General features: G+C 32.8%; 1 pseudogene; it reads left to right on the top strand.

The window, feature by feature from the left end:
* The first annotated feature begins 9040 nt into the window (after positions 1-9040).
* LOC131038853 (bifunctional protein FolD 2-like) lies at positions 9041-9974 on the top strand (annotated as a pseudogene).
* The last annotated feature ends 26 nt before the right edge of the window (positions 9975-10000 follow it).

Genomic DNA, 10000 nt, shown 5'->3' with positions numbered 1-10000 from the left:
TATATTATATTAAAAAACTAATTATATATTTATATGTGTATGTATCATTTTACATTTAGAATGAATTGATTCTAAATTTTTTATGATAATTGCTTGTATTTCATTACCAAATGTTTATTCTAATTGATATAATTGATGTACATAATTAAAATATATTTTGAAAATTATTTAATATGTAAATAAAAGTTGATCTTAAGTAAATAAATTATTTAATATGATATAATGAATTTCCTCTTAAGTATCACCATCTAAGGGTATGTGATCTTCATCTACAAAGGGAATGAAACAATCTACAATAGGATCCTCTAGGAATGGAGGGATATGAGGGTCTCCATGGATCTTCTAAAGTCTATTCCAAAGTGTGTGGGGGAAATCAATATCCAATGCAATACACATAGAATCATGATCTTGATACTAGATCAAATCACTCCTACATGGTCAATGATGTTACACCAAGATTATATATTTTCTAGTGTTTATAGTTTAGGTGGGACTCCATACATAAAAGGAAAATGATTAAACCACCTAAAACTTATGAAGATACCATTTTACAAAAGAATCATTGTTATCCCTTTCTAATTTTACCACAAAAGGATGAATAGAGAAACCTATGATGCCTCCTCAAATAAAACCTTAAAAAATCAATAAAATCAATACATATAAAGCATATCAAACAAATTCATCTCATGTAAGACAGTCATTTTCAAGTGTCAAGATGTGCAAGTAAATGACTAGAATGTGAAATCACAAAAAATTGTCATTTATTCAAGCTTCAACTTAGTGTAGTACTACTAGTAGTACATGTATTGACAAGTTCATAGATATAACTTATGACTTTAACTTATGATTATTTTTATGATTTTGATGGAACTTATACTAATTCATCTTTAGATGTTAAAAAGTATTGTTTGAGTTGCATGGGCATTATGATGTTTTATTTTGTAGAATTTTTCTTATACTTTGATTTAAGTGGATAATATTTCTTAAATGATGCTTATTATTACCCACCTATTAATAATATTATAGATCTATGTGAGTTTCCTTTTTTTATATTTATATTTTAGGGGGTTGGGAGAGGCATGCCCCAGGATAGGCCAAGAGAAAAATTGAGTGATAGGGTTAGAAACCATGTGCGCGATGATACATTGGTTCCTCTTCCATCACCAATTGTTCTAGCACCTTCCCATCATCGAGCAGTGGATTCTACTCTAGGTTCATTGAGTGCCCTGTCGGGTAATTTGGTACAACAATTGCGGGAGGTGAGGACTGCCCCCTGCTTAGCACATGTTTGCACGAGTTGTGGGGATGTATGTAGGGGTCCACAGAGTGAGGATGCCCTTGGAGGAGATGCTAATTTTGATGATGTTGATGCTGGCCATGGTGGTTATGATGATGCCGAGGAGGCTACACATGTTGATGCCGTCTCTTCATATGTTGATCTCCTGTGGGCAGACGATGATCAACCTATAGAGGTAAAAATTTATTTGTATAATTTACAGTGCAATATTAAATTCCTTATATATACACATATGAACCATAACATGCATCAATTTTTTATGAATAGAGGATGGATCATACCACATCATTGAAGAATCGACAGCATGTTACCTCAATACCTAGAGATGTTGGTGCCCCATTTACGGTATGCACTTTCATCTAGATACATTGTATTGATATGTACTTTTAAAATAAACAATAAATTTTTTAATGTAATGATTTACATATGATATGTTTTTTCAATTTTGTAGGGTGCTTCATGTAGCACTGAGGTGGGTAGTTCTTCACGTGACCCATGGACCACTGAGGCTCAGCCTCATATACCACTAGTATGTTTTTAATCCATTAATTTGAAGTGTTTACATGCTTACTAATTTAAGTACAACTTTGATTCATATTCGTTATTTTTTGCAATTGTAGGCTTCTGGATTGTTTGATGGTGCATCACATGTATGCCTTCGACCATCAGTTACTTTGCCTGCATCACATGTATGCTTTTCTGTGATAATCTTGTAGTCTATATATATATATACTTTATAATTTATGTGTATATACAAGTTTGATTCATGCTTTATATATGTTGTTTAGGTCCACACCACTACCAATATTGGTACGGCTATGGGGTTGAGCTAGATGCAACCATCGACATTATCATTTGAGGCATGGTGATTACAAAAATAATTTCTAATTTGTTTATACTGTGTACCTGGCTTTTATAGGGATTCTCAAAATTGATGTACACTTTTTTTTTTTGCAGGACTTGGCTACGACCATTTTTCTTGTTCATGATAGTGGACCTCCACGTACCAGTGAGGGCATTGTAGAGCATGGTCATATGGTAATTTATTTTAAATTTTTTAGTATTTAATTGCTTTATAAGTAAATTATGCAAGTAACTTCTTCTCATGTAAAATCTTTTAATAATGTACAGGAGGGTGCAGACACTGATACTGCACAGGAGGGTGGAGTCACTGATACTACACAGGAGGGTGGAGACACTGATATTGCACAGACATAGGATGGTACATCTCAGGACCACTTGCAGCAGGATGATTCATCTCAGCCACCTTCACGTGGAGTGAAGAGGACTGCAGATGAGATGCACACAAGTTCTTAGATTGTATATTTTAGATCATATCATGTTATTGTATTGTGGACTTTTTATGATGACACTTATTATGTTATCCCGGGACTTGTTATTATGCGATTATATATAGGACTTGTTGTTATGTGTTATTTGATTATATATAGGACTTTTTATTATGTCATTTCCTTTCTATTATGATATGAGGTCGTGTTATGTGATTTGGCGCACTCTAGTGATTATATATGTGATACATTTTTTTGTTATTATGTTATTTGGACTTGTTTTAATGTCATTTCATTATTAAATTATTATTTCAAGACTTGTTATTATGTCATCAGGAATTGTTAGGTGATTGTATATAGGACTTTTTATTTATCACTTGTTATGTGATCTATTTATGACTTTATATATTAACATTGTGATTGATCATCTTATAGTGCAACAGTTTATAATTCAATGTGCACAAAATAACATTAAGAATAAGATAACTAATACAATATTGTTTATGAAACCAAAATTGTATCAAATGTAGACAAATACAATGTTAAAGGGACAGAAAAACAATTATCATGATTAAATATTTAAAAGAGTTCACACAAGTATCGACTTATTAATTATAAATGAATCTCATAGAGGAATCCAATAGATTGATGGAACTAAGGCTAACCAAATTATTAGGAAGCTACAAACATAGTATCGACTTTCCTCTTAAGTTGACCACACTACTTTACTAGTGTATTGATGGTTTATTAGTGTGAATAGTAGTGGTATGAAAAGCATGGACTTCATGGTACTAAAATAAAAAAGTACACTATAAATATAGATTTGTCATACAATGATAAATATAGAGTCAGGTCATATTTAAGACATAATTCTATCTTTGAACTTACAATTAATCTATGAAGAGATTACAATAAAATAAATATATTATAAAAAAATAGAATTCAATTGTAACACAACTACAATGTGCACAAAATAACATTAAGAAGAAGATAACTAATACAATGTAGTTTATGAAACCAAAATTGTATCAAATGTAGACAAATACAATGTTAAAGGGAAAAAGAAAAACAATTATCATGATTAAATATAAAAGAGTTCACACAAGTAACACAAACTTACATGCATATATAAATTTGATTCAACCTAATGTACCATCTGCATCCTCTCTCTTTTGCAATGCGTCTATGATTGCCTCATGCTCTTCTACTGAAAGTGTCCACAATACCTTATTAGTAGGTCTACCTTTGTATCTTTCTAATTTGATGTTTGTTGCCACCACCAAATGAGAATAGTGTATAATCTTCTTTTCTGATTGGTAGTCTTCATAAGCTAGTAAGCCATTCCTTCTTGTTAAGTATTTGCGTAGCCATGTACCAACCACCACAACAGACCCAACTGGATACTAAAAACCATCATCATCTACTTGATCACATATCAACTTTTTCTTAGGTTCTACACATCTAGCTAGCCAATACTCAACCTGCTCATCATTATCCTTAGGTGCAACAACAACATACACATGTCCTATAAAACAAATTTAAGTACAATGTGTAGAAATAAAACTTGTTAGAATTTATAATTCAAATATGTAATCATAAATTATATGACAATACATAAAAATATATAATTTAAAGTTATAAAAAATAAATTGAATTAAATTACCAAGTTGTATGAGGTCTAAAACACGATCATAATCTTCTGATGCAAATGCACGATCGGTGTCTTCATTTCTTCTAACATCTTCATATTGTGTCTCAGTAGGTGTTAATGATTTGTGTTGCCATTCTTCGACCCATTCCATATTCTCACATTCTTCCCATTCACCTGCAACACAAAATTGACAAAAACATGCAAGCTGTCTGGTCCATATAGTCCAAGTGTTAAAATTAGAACTCTTAAATGAATGCCATCTAGCTGACCCATTTATTATATCACAATCATATCTTGGAAGGATATTCTCCTCTTTAACTAGCCAGAAGAAACATCTAATTGTAGAGTTCTGATTCAATCCTGTGGATAAATTTGCACTACACCAATCCACAATTGCACTTGCATTTTTAAATTTAGCCTTTTCCTCGAATTTGAGTTGCTCTCTGCAAAGGGCTCTCTTAACACATGCACTGGCATCGTCATGTTCTCCTTTCTCGTGTCCAGCATCAAAAAAGCTCCAAATGTGTTTGATATTAATTTTCTTATGAATCCTACTCAACCAATAAAACATTCTAGCATTCTTGAATTGCCTTGTGCAATTATCAGACCATATTAGATGTTGTGTCATCTGAATTTCTCTCTCCCTCAAATTCTGAAAAAAGGTCTTGAGCCAAAACTGGACAATCTCAGATGAGTGTAATTTATTATCACTCATATAGAAATGGTACTCTCTCAAAATTTTGTGATCCTCTTGTGTACTATCTGGTGCATGCCTATAGACAATATGGACAAAAATTGATACCTGCACTAAATTGTAGTATTGTGATTGTACCTCATCTTGTGGTGCAAGTGTGTAGTTCTCTACAAAGTCAACAACCGAAAGTATACTACCAATAGGAAATGTATCCTTACATATTCGAAACTAACCATCGAGCCATCTAGCATTTTGAGTGTGTTTAACATATTTAGGTATGATGTTACTCTTGAATTCATTCATAAATGCATGAACACTAACTTTTTCAGTGATTAGATCGCATCATTTTCCAACCTTTCCATCCTTTAGTGGATACTCAATAGTTTTAAATCTTTTAACATCAATAAATTGTTGTCCAAAATCATTTGAAAGATTTTCATGCAAACATTCATCCAACAATGCAAGATTGCCACATATATCACATACACCAGAAACACATGCATTGAAAAGGAAATTTTGTTCATTTAGTGGTTTGCAAAACAAACTTGAAATAAACTCCTTTATAGTTTCAGGTGGTATATTTATACCACATTCTTGGAACATTGCATTACTATGCATGGTAACATGTATATATCGAAATACATCATAATGATAGCGAAATTGAACATGAGTTTTGCAACAACATGTGACTCTTTCCTTGTTAATTCGAACATACCAAGGTTTACACTTTTCAAAAGACCTTTGACAAATGCTAATAGTCAACACTTTATCATCCAAATTTTTTTTATACAATTCAGTTTGAGTCATGTCCAATAGGTGTTTTGGATGTGGATCACGAATTTTTGACCCAACTCTTAATTTAAGAACATCTCTAACATTAGGTGATACTCTCGTATTATCGTGCTAGAGTTTTTCGATCAAATTTTTGACTTCACCAGTAAGTTTCATATCAGACCTTGGTAGTCTACCACTAAAAGTCCACAATTTGTTTGCCGGATCACTTTCAAAATTAACTCTTCTTTTTACAGCTCTTGACAATTTTTACGATGAATATTAAGATATCCACATATGTTACTCATCATTCTTTTATTAGAAGTTGTTTGGGTTACTAAAGTTGCTGTTATTGCCCATCGTGCCGCATTTTTATCTTTAGAATGACTTTTCTTTCCAATTGTATCAAAGGCGCTAGCAACAGTCGATACAACTTGTTTTAAAGACTCCTCCTTCTTCTTGGGTTTGACATAAAAGCCTAACTTCTTCATCACTTTTCACATTTTAGTCATTTTAATTAGTTGTACCATTAATTGACATTGAAACCCAAATTTCTTATTATAAAAAAAATGTCTAAACAATCTATTTGCATGTGTCCTAATCTGTTTCCATGAAACCAAGCCAGGAAGGTTGTCTAGTACATCACTTTTAATTTCAAAATTTTCATTCATTTGATTATCATTCAAACATGTTTCATTTTCAATTGGTGTTTCCATGTCTACATACACATTATTGGTTTTAGTTGTAGGTGGATTTTCAATTTCATTTGGAGTTTCAAATTTGGTTTCAATTTCAGTTTCAAGTTGAGATCTAGTTTCAGTTGGGGTTTCAATTTGGATTTCAATTTCACTTTCAACTTGACTTCTAATTTCATTTAGGGTTTGATTTTCAATTAGAATTTCATTTAATAAGTAACCTGCTTCTACTAAATCACCAATTTCTTCATGAGAAAAAACATAGGGCTGTGAAGACATACCTGTATCCAATAATGGATTAGAAGATGCACCTGAATTAAGTGGTTCTATTATGTTTCCTTCGTCGGCATTTATGGTCTCATTGATGTTCTCCTCTTCTAAAATGATTGCAGAACTTCAAGCTCCTTGTCTCATTCTTGATCTTCTCTCTCGTTGACGCATTGCCTCCTTCTCCCTATTTGTTGTAATCTCCTTAGTTGTCAAAACCTTCCTTTGCCTCTTCCTGCATTGATTTGATCCCATGGCTACACCAAAATTTGAATTCGAATCAATCTCCTTACCAAATCAACAATAAGACAAACAAAGAGAAAGATTAATCAAAACACTCTTTGCAGATTGTACCTATCAGCCAATGATTGAAAAATCATTCAATCATTGGGAATTATGCTTGTGGGCTAGATTCTGGCCCAACGGATCTTTTCAAAAACGGGCACTCATTTTTGAAAACGGGCACCCGTTCCACTTTCAACGGTATAGACTGAAACGAGCGCCCCTTTTTTAAAATTAGGGGTGGGAAACATTCCTTATCTTTGTTTTTTGCTTCGGGATAGGCTTGGTCTCACCAAGCCTATGCTTGGACCTCCAAAAGAATGACTAAGGTAAATCGACATCAGATTTCTACCTTGGCCTAATTTTTTGAGGGCCTTTCTGATTGAATTTTTTGACGAAACGAAAACCCATTAGAGTTTTCAGCATCTTGATTTCAGAAATGTAAATTTATAGTGATAAGATTACTTTTAATATTTTTTTATTATTTATTAGTCAAAAGTGAAACCTAAACCTAAAATACCAAGGTTCACTAAAACTTTAATAACTTTTTGGTTTTTAGGATTTTAGAAAAATAAATTATATGGCATCAATCTACATACAATTATTTTGAATATTAAAAAAAAATAATTGAAAAATATGAAATTTTCATCAAATTATGGTGGTCGTACACCCAATGTTTTGAAAATATACTTTATTGTTAGTTAAAAATTAATAAAAAAAAATATATTCAATAAAAAAATAAGCAAAAATATTCTCATCAATAGTTGGTGTCTTAGGTATCATTTCCAAAGAGGATTTGCAAAAATTCATTTATTTGCATCAAAAAAGGGTGGTCGTACACATGCGTGGTATGGTCCTAAAATAGGCATTTTGAAAAACTGGTTTTTAAACATGCCTACTAAAAAGGGATTTCTACCATGTGGGTATTAAAGTAAATTACATATTTGAAAAGTAGACTCTGAGCACTACATTTTCTATTACTTTAGTTTTTTGAGATTCAATCTCTAAGTGCATCAAATTTTGACATCAATCGACATAAAATTTGAAAAACAGAGAAAACACTTCCACTTTTTGCCCAAAAGTGGGACTCAACTTCTTGCAGCCACCCACCGTTTGGAAGATATGGTCATTTTTCTCAAGTCTGAGCATTAATTTTAAAATGTTTAAATTATTTTTCAAATAATTAATTTAATATTTTAAATTATTTTAATATGTGAAGTCATTTAAGGAGGTAGAATTCATCTAAAATGTCATTTCCATTTCCCCTTCGATCTCCTTCATGGTCGATGGTTTTTGAGGTCAAGATCATAGTGTTTGTAAGAGAAGGTTAAATATGCTCTATTTTTTAGCATTCTTAACCCATATTCATAACCTCAAAAAGAAAAAGGTTAAGAATGCTCCAAAACAGAGCATTTCTAACCTTATTTCCTAACCTTGTGTGGGCCTGCTGTATCAAGAAGGTTAGAAATGCTCCGTTCTAGAACATTCTTAACCTCTTCCATGAGAATTATAAAAAAAAAATGTTTCAAACAACAGGTTATGAACATTCATCAATGCATTAAAGATAAAGTGGTTTTGCCATATGTTGAAGTTGCAGCTGCTCTGGAGAAATGAAAGCAGAATGATGGGAGCCTCAGAATGATATTTCATCTCATGGTTGCAATAATGGCAGAACACACATAATGGATTTGTTCGATAGACTTCAGAAACTTTCAAGTGATCACAGTTGGCAAGTCTAATGAAATCCTCTGCAACCTTTGGCTGCATCATCCCAACCTATATAAAATGAGAACCTTAAAATAAGAGTATGGACATTCATCGAGGCATTAAAGATTTTAGGGAGTTAATCGGATTATGAAGTTGTAGTTTCTCTCGAGATATACATGCCAACGTGGAAACTGGATTACACCATGAACTGCACTGGTAATTATAACTGAATTATAGACATGTCATGAAATATAGATCTGTATGCAAAATGTGGAAGGCATAGATAAGGAGAAAACCATTTGATAGAATGCCTCAATGAACTATCATCCTAGGGAATGATATATATATGACTGGAATATGTGCATCATGGTAAACATTATTCCAATCATGGGAGGAGGGAAAGGAATGATGCAAGTGTTTGACAAAATGACATGGTTAACACACATGTAAATCATGGTTAAAATATTGTAGAATATGGAAAGATTAAACATGGCAAGTGAATTGTCTTACAAAATGCTTCAAAGAAGGTTCCTGGATCGACAGTTGTCATTCTAGGTGATAGAAAAGATTCCTAGGTTTATGTGCGCATGAAAAGAAAGGCATGTGCAAAGGTTCGTATAAAATCCATTGATATTGACTTACTGGGAGATGCATTAGAAAAGATGGTGCTCGAGATAATTCTTAATCTAAACACCAATCCTCAAGTACATGGTATATTGGTGCAACTTCCATTACCATCTCACATCGATGGAGAGAGAATACTGACTGCCATAATCATAGAAAAGGATGTAGATGGATTTCATCCTCTCAACATTGGAAAAATTGCAATGAAGGGGATGGAGCCTATGTTTGTTCCTTGTACACTAAAGGGATGCATAGAATTATTATAGAGGAGTGGATCTCCATATCAGGGAAAAGAGCAGTTGTGGTTGGAAGGAGTCACATAGTAGGGTTGTCTGTTGCATTGCTTCTGATCAAACTAGATGCAACTGTATTTATTGTGCATAATCAAACTCCATATCCAAAGAACATTATACATGAGGAAGATATTATCATAGCCATTGTAGGGCAGGCAAACATGAACAAAGAAAATTGGATCAAGCCAGGCGTTGTTGTTATTGACGTGGGAACAAATGTAGTTGATGAGCCAAGCAGAAAATCAGGTTATATATTAGTTGGTGATGTTGCTTTTGAGGAGGCAAAAAGTGTTGCAAGATGAATCTCTCTAGTACTAGGAGGTGTTTGACCAATGACTATTGCAATACTTCTTAGAAATACAGTAGATAGTGCAAAGTGGGCTTGTGTTGAAATGTGGTGTTGAAGGATTATTGCACACTTATGATATAT

Source organism: Cryptomeria japonica, chromosome 9, assembly GCF_030272615.1.
Source record: "Cryptomeria japonica chromosome 9, Sugi_1.0, whole genome shotgun sequence".
NCBI classification, from domain to species: domain Eukaryota; kingdom Viridiplantae; phylum Streptophyta; class Pinopsida; order Cupressales; family Cupressaceae; genus Cryptomeria; species Cryptomeria japonica.
Note: the sequence above shows the minus strand (reverse complement) of the source record. Positions and strands in the feature narration are given on the sequence as shown.